Source organism: Montipora capricornis, chromosome 9, assembly GCF_036669925.1.
Source record: "Montipora capricornis isolate CH-2021 chromosome 9, ASM3666992v2, whole genome shotgun sequence".
Lineage (NCBI taxonomy): Eukaryota > Metazoa > Cnidaria > Anthozoa > Scleractinia > Acroporidae > Montipora > Montipora capricornis.
This window is the reverse complement of record NC_090891.1, coordinates 44,493,309-44,500,808: the sequence shown is the minus strand read 5'-3', so window position 1 is coordinate 44,500,808 and position 7,500 is coordinate 44,493,309. Positions and strand designations below refer to the sequence as shown.

General features: G+C 39.5%; 1 protein-coding gene and 1 long non-coding RNA gene across 2 annotated transcripts in view; one reads left to right on the top strand and one right to left on the bottom strand.

Annotated features, from left to right (window-relative positions):
- Positions 1-7,500, top strand: part of LOC138015455 (uncharacterized) — a 48,292-nt gene that overhangs the window by 35,689 nt on the left and 5,103 nt on the right. The window lies entirely within an intron of this gene.
- LOC138015449 (DNA damage-regulated autophagy modulator protein 1-like) overlaps positions 6,897-7,500 on the bottom strand; it is a 10,904-nt gene continuing 10,300 nt past the window's right edge. Inside the window, exon 2 of the mRNA XM_068862518.1 lies at positions 6,897-7,500. This exon is cut by the window's right edge and continues 1,527 nt beyond it. The gene's annotated coding sequence lies outside the window, so the exon portion shown is untranslated.

Here is a 7,500-nt window from a genome sequence, read left to right as displayed (position 1 = left end):
CTCTATGCAAAAAGACACCACTTAGGAGGGGAGTGGCAGGCAAGACTTTTACCGACACGGAAAAAATAAAAGCATAATAAAACAGAGAAATATTACCCATTTTCCGACTGGGATTGCCATACTGGCAACCCAGTAAAAAAAAGGAACATGTGGAAGCTACGAAAGGCACATCTTCGTTTGTTTTTCGAAATTAAGAGGATTTCCGACTGAAATTGGAGTTCTTGTGGGGAATATACGCCACAGGCGGCCCAGACTCGGAGGGTAAAAAAATTCTAAGGATTTGTATGGGAATCTCGATAACAAACTGAAAAAGATATTTACCCGCAAAAGTTCTCAATAAAAATTCTTTTCTTTATTGTCGTTGTGACTTTTTCGGTTTTTGTGCGGTTATTTGCCTGATTGAATACGATTTAAGCGACTTCTTATTTAGCACTTCACATTACACTCTATTCAGTTAACTCTGTTTGAAATATAAGTGCTACACGGCCAACGTTTGTATAAAAACGTAACCTTTCCCTTGTAAAGAAAGGAAGTGCTGGAAACTAATTTCTAGCTTACCTCACATCTCGCTTCTGCAGCATCAGTCACGCTCAAACTCCGGCGATGGCCAAACTGATAACCGGTTGACCAGCCGTGTCAAATTTGAATATTTTTCGCTGTTTCTAAGCAATGGATGCTCACTGGACCTTGAAACTTGGTCAAGGAGAAGTAAATTTATCCGTGCACGTGTGGCCATCGCCGGGTTTTTAAGCGTTTGAGTTCTCGTTTTCAAGGCATCTCACGCGTCATGACAATTTTTCATCCTGGCAAACCAGGGTGGACCGTTTATATGAGAAATTTTAACTGAGCCCGGCTTGTCGACGTCTCGGCAGCTCAGACCGGGATCTCGGCAAGCGGGCCAGGGCGCCTTCTCATATAAACGAACCGAGCTTTGACCAAAGACAAGATCTCGGCAAAGCGGGCCAACCTGCCTAACCGGACTGGCTCGCCTCATATAAACAGGTACTTACTGTGCTTCATTGTCGATCATTTGGGTGCTTCGTGCTTAAGCCTTCGTTTTCGATACTACCTTAAGTTGGCATACCTCACTTAACGTAGTGGGAAAATTCGCCACTATCAGGACACCCACGAAACTTCCAACTGCAAATGGCACCGACACCTTGTTCAACAGCCGCACTCTTCGTAAAATACTCTCGTCGACTGAGTAGTCTTGAATACCGTCCAGTTGAATATACCTACAAAACAGAGTCAGCGAGCCACATAATGCAACAAACGCCATTAGAAAACCAAAGATGGAATTCTGAGGTTGATAGGCTGCCGCGTAGCTGATGCTCGGTAAAAATGGATAAACATGTCCCAGAGATACTGCTATGATATATGGGGTCAAGACTGTGATACAAATCAAAAGAGGCCAGAACAAAGGTAGGAAACGAACTACATTCGAAAACGTTGGCATGTTCGTGGCAACTCAAAATTGGGAAAATTAGCCTAAGGTTATATCAGTACTTGTATTGGTGAAAAGATAATGTGCGAACGCTTTTTTAATTTATATGTCACCTTCCGCCTCGTTAGTTATGTAGAGGTTTTTCTGTAGTTTATTGTACTCTTTTGATAGTTTTTTCTAGGTGTCGCCTTTGTGTTAGTCTCGCAATTAGTTGGTATTGTTTTCGCGTAACACTTGTAAATTTTTGTCCCACTAGTTTTCCTATAAATTGTACGGCTTAGTTTAATGCAAATTTGGGAGGTTGCAGGTTGTTTTGGTGAGAGTACTGCGAGATGTAGACTACTTAGCGCCTTTTCGTTAAGAAACCGTCTAGAACCGGGTCAATTTCAAGTTGTAAATAGTATCGTGTGTACAGAGTTTACGGAGTTTTTTTTCTTTTAGTATGTTGATCGTCGTTTTGTAACGTAAGCCGCAGACTGTGTTCACTGAGAACGGCCGAGTAAATTATTTGAAGTTTATGTCCGTACCCGTGTTCAGACGCTTTTGAGTTCGTACAGCGCAAGGCTGTACAGATAATATTCTAGATCCAGACGGAAATCAATATACTTAAACATATTTATTGGCAAATTAACTTGGCCCTAAGACTAACAGTGCTCATCGAGAGGGCTCGCTTCGAGATTGAAAACCACATAAACACACTGGAGATTCTTTACACCCTATTTTAAAAAGATACTAGTTAAGGGGATAAGTATGTAAACGCAGTCGAGTGTGAATAATTGCATTTTTCTTGTCAATGAGCAAAATTGTAAAGACTATTAATACAAGGTAAAAACCTGTTTGTCAGCTGCTTGGACAAACACGCGCCTCTAAAATCAACAAGAATTCGTAACAAGAGGTCTCCGTGGATAACGAGTGAATTATTGCTCAGAATGCGCAGAAGAGATGTTCTTAAAAAGAAAGCGATCTACAAATGATCATGCCATATGGCAGCAGTTTAAACGGGCGAGGAACCAGGTGAATAATGCAACTAAACTTGCTAAAAAACGATATTTTTCTGAAAACTTGGAAACTAGCAAAGGCAATACAAGTAAAACTTGGGATCTTATTAACGAGCTTAGCTCACGGAATAGTTGTAAGTCGTCCAATATTTTGGAAATCCAAGCTAATAATAGAACTGTAAATAACGCCGATGATATGGCGGAAGCTTTCAATATGCACTTCACTAACATTGCGAAAATGCTGATATTCCAGTTGGAGAAGTTGACGCTGAATCATTCTTGTAGCCCTCTGATAATTCGTTTTCTCTAAAAACTCCGAGTATCGACATTGTTCTGGACCTTTTTCATTTTTATTATTTTTTTATTTAAACATATTAACCATTGTTTGCCCCAAAAGCACCTTGGCTTATCAAGGAGGCTGACAATAATACAGTAATCAGGCTTACACTCAAAACACAGACACACAACACACAAGATTACAACAAAAAAATTGATATCACTAAAGATATAGCTAGTATAGCCAACGAAAAGCAATTTGTACTAATTAAAAGTTACATGACTAGACATATATTAATTCAACAGTCAAACAGTGGCAATTGAAAAGCAATTAGTATTGATTATAAAACTCTGGACTTCACGAAATAAAGCACAGTTGATATCAGAATTTACAGATTTAACGCCGTACAATAAAAAATTAATTTTAATTTAGAATCGCTGCTCGATGACCACGTTTCACCGAGAATAGGCTGATTTAGCAACAGAACGGGAACGTCAGTGGGGACGGCGCGCGCAGAAAAAAACACCAATGGCCGCTTTTATGCTAGAGACGTTAAAGTCGTCAAGACGCATTTGACGTCTGAAACGTTAAAGCCGTCTGGTATAAAGACGGGACGCATAAAAGTAGACAAACTAACGGACAAAAACAAGATTTTTCTAAAAAAATGACTAGGTTCTATTATCGGAAGACACTGGGCACGAGCAAACTCGGCACCAAATAAACGTTAACACACGAATATATGAGCAAATAACGTGGCGGAATTGCAGCTTCTCAAATTTATGTCTCGACTTCGCCTGGAAGACATATTTTTTTTGTGACAGAAATCAGTCTAGGAATCAGCATTTTCTGGCGATGGACGAGGAACTAGATTTAGCCTCGGCGCATGGCTTGTTTGTCTTGTCGACCAAGAGAGCAAGGAAGGAACGAAGTGCAGATTAACAAAGGACTCAGGGCTAAATGCGTCCAAGTTAGGGCGTCCCGTTTTTATACTAGACGCATTTAACGTCTGAGACGTTAAAGTCGTCTGTTAAGTGCGTCTAAACGACGCACTTAAAACAAGACGTTAAAGTCGTCAGACGTTAAATGCGTCTGTCTTATTTCTCGTTTTTATACTAGACGTTAAAGTCGTCTTGAGACGACTTTAACGTCTCAGACGACTTTAACGTCTCTAGCATAAAAACGGCCAATGAGAACTCAGAATAGAGTAGACTCCTCTCTTTTGTTCTCTATTCTAAATTCTCATTGGTAGTTTTGCTGCGCGCGACGTCGCCACTGACGTTCCCGTTCTTTTGCTAAATCAGCCTAATACTAGCATCAGAGGCAAGGAGAGCATTACGTTGAGCGGCATACCTGGGGCAAACCAAAAAGAAGTGTTTCACCGATTCAGATTCAAGACCGCACTCGCAAATAGGCGATGCACAACGGTTAATTTTAAAAAAATATTCTCTTAGATAAGAGAAACCAAGTCTAAGGCGGGTGTGATCAATAGATGCACGCCTTGAAAAAGAAAAATCAAATAACTTATTATAAATATGGGGAAAGAGAGTTGACCTTAATTTAGCTTTAAAAGTGGGAAGAGAACAGAGTTTCGAACATCTAGGTCCAGAGAATTCCAGCCAGTGATAGCGGATGGAAAGAAAAACTTTTGAAAGCGAGAAGTTCTACATGAAAATTGTGTAAAGTTTTCCCTTGACCAATTTCCAATTTCCATCAAAAAGTTATACAAATGAAAGAACACAACTTTTTCACAGATCTTGGAAAAACTTGCCAGCAGACTTGAAAAACAGGACGGTAATTCACTTTGAGTTGACGGTTGTCATTTTTAAAAAGAGGAATAACATTTGCAAGCTTCCATTTGCTCGGGTACTGACCAAGTGAAAGAGACAAATTAATAAAATGAGTAAAATAAACATGAAAACCCTCACTGCATAACTTAATAATCTTATTACCAACTCCATCATAGCCACATGCCTTAGAGATATCAACATCCTTCATCAGTTAAAGCACTTGCTCTTCAGTAGCAATAATACTAGATAAAAATTGCTGTGTCTGATATGGCTGGATAACAGGAGGAATGGCTTTGGGACCTGGAAGTTCAGTCTGTGACACAAAATACTCGTTAAATATGCACGCTTTTTCCTTGGAATCTAAAATAGGCACTTCGTTTTCAACAATGGTTGGAATAGATGAAGAATTTTCTCGACCACATACCCTATTAACGATTGACCACCACTTCTTACAGTTGATATGTGGATTACTCAAATCCTTATTGGCTCTTTCATAAAATGATTTTTTAGCAAATCGTATGAGAGAGGTTACAATGTTACATAGAGCCCCATAACTTTCCCATGTGACTGGAGATGGACGCAGCTGTTGAAAAACTGGAGATGGACGCACCTGTTGAAAAAAATAAATGAAAAGAAAGCCACTGGCCTTAACAAGATCCCTAGTAAGTTATTAAAAATAGCAGCTAGTATTGTTGCACCCTCACTAACAGTATTTACGAAATCAATCCTCACGATCTTGCCCCGGAATACCTTCAACACCTAACCTTAATGCTAAGAATTTAAAATCAGTGCTTAGACTTAATAACAAACAACAAAAGGCGTTTTTTCAGACTAACTCATGAAAAACGCACGGCAACTACATCTCCTTACTGATTTACTTACCAATAGACACGTACTTGCCAACAATTGATGGACTTTTTGTTATGTTTCCTACTTTCAATTTCAACCTAGTTTAAAATTAAATTTACCTAGATTGAAATCATTTCAACCTGAATTTCAAATTTACCTGCAACATATATGGACAACGCCGACATGAGTGTGTTGCAAGACTTCAACAATTTTATTGTTGGCATAAAACAAGTCCGGGTGAGGTGTTAAATCGTTTGACTGAGAAGGTTATACATTCGGTCTTAGTGGGATTGATTGCCGAACAAGCCATTTTTTGACCCAATCCTCAATCGTTCCCCTTCGGTCACATTGGCGCTAGAACCTTGCTTGCTTGGCCAATATTTGGTTACCTAGCACATTCCTAGCTCGTTACAGGTGTGACCGACTAAGCATGGCGTTGCTTGCTTGCTTAAAAAAGAGGCGGAGTTGCTGAAAACTTTACAGGATCCGCAGCTCAGCTCAAGAGCGCTGTGCAGTTCTCTTGAACTGTGCTAGGTAAACAATTCATGAAAGCTGACCAATAAGGGAGAGGGTCGAAATTTGAGAACTTGATCTTTCGTAATGAAGTTTTGATTAAAAGTGTACCTGTGAATCATTTGTACTCGAATATGTTCAGGATCGCCCATTCCGTACAAGCAAAGCAAGCTACCAATTCTTAACTTATCCACTGCCGATTAATTGCGCCACCTTCTTTGTCTCCACGGAAATTCGTCGAAGGTTTTGCTCAAAACATTTCTTGTGATCCTGCTCAGGCAACTGTTCCAGGAGCAGTTGGACGTTTAGAAGAAAGAGGTTTGCCTTCCTCATCAGCAGAAACGATTGAAACTAGTCTGGAAAACAGTTCATCCATTTTCAACGAACGCATTACTCGAAGTGAAGTTCAATGTTACCACGACGTGCTTGGTTAAAACTTTAGCCCTTGCTACTGATTGCTCGACTGACGTCACAAGAAAGCATGCTTGAGGATAGTCTTAAGCGCAAATGTGACCTCGGGGTTAGTAAGGTCACTGTTTAATTGGAAATTAAAGGAGACTTACCTGTAAGTCGAAGGTTAATTGTAATTCTGTGAATCATCAGCCGGGAGAGTGGGGAGTGGTACGTGATAGAGTGTAGTGCAATGCATCATTCAGGTTTTAGAGTGCCCAAGAATTGCCTCAATGACCTCAACAGAACCCATTAGGGTGGGGAAAGAATTCGAACGGAATTACAATCAACCTTCGACTTACAGGTAAGTCTCGTTTAATTGCCAACTCTATTTCGTCATCAGCCTAGGTGGTGTGGGACTGGAACGAGATTTTAGAGCAGTCAGTGTGGCATTATTGGTTAGGATATATCAAAGAGGGGTGTTACCTAAGTAACATCACACCACAAGGTGTAAAACCGTATTCCCTAGAAAAGATGGAGAAGATTCTCGTGAGATAACTCGAAACCACATAAGTAGGAGAATTCACGAAACAAACGATGGGTCTCAAAGGTATTTCCGTTTAAACAGTGTCTTTTTTAATCAAGGCTTAAGACTTACGTCAACGTCACTTAATGCTTAGTTAACATAGTTTTGAAATGTAAAGAAAAAGATTCCACTTTTTGGCCATAGTATACCACTTTAAGTAAACGCACTTTCAAAATCTGTACAAGAAAAAAAAGGAAGTGATTTTTTTTATCATAGTACCACTTAAAAAACTTGGCTTCAATTTTTTAAGCAAGGACCAGCAAAGCAAAACAGAAGCACCGGATCCTGGTGAAGTATCTTATCGGCAATATAAATATTATAAGAGATAAAAAGAGCAAGGCCGATATAGCGGTGAATGAATGTATTATATAAAGCTAATATTTCGAGAGGCACTGCCCTTTTATCCGGGTTTTTCAATAAATGACACAGAAACGTTACAATGGCGTGTAATATGGTACAGTACTTAAGACAAGGAATTTAACGGACTTAATGGATGCGGTACAATAATAGAAGGAACGATAAAAATTGAAATGATATACTGGTAACATTTTCAGCTCTTAAAAAAAAGACACAACAAAAGAAAAAGAGTCTTTTTTGCAAGTCCGAGTCTGACTAAGACAGTGCTTTCATGGAAGGAGGAAGATCATACAACGAGC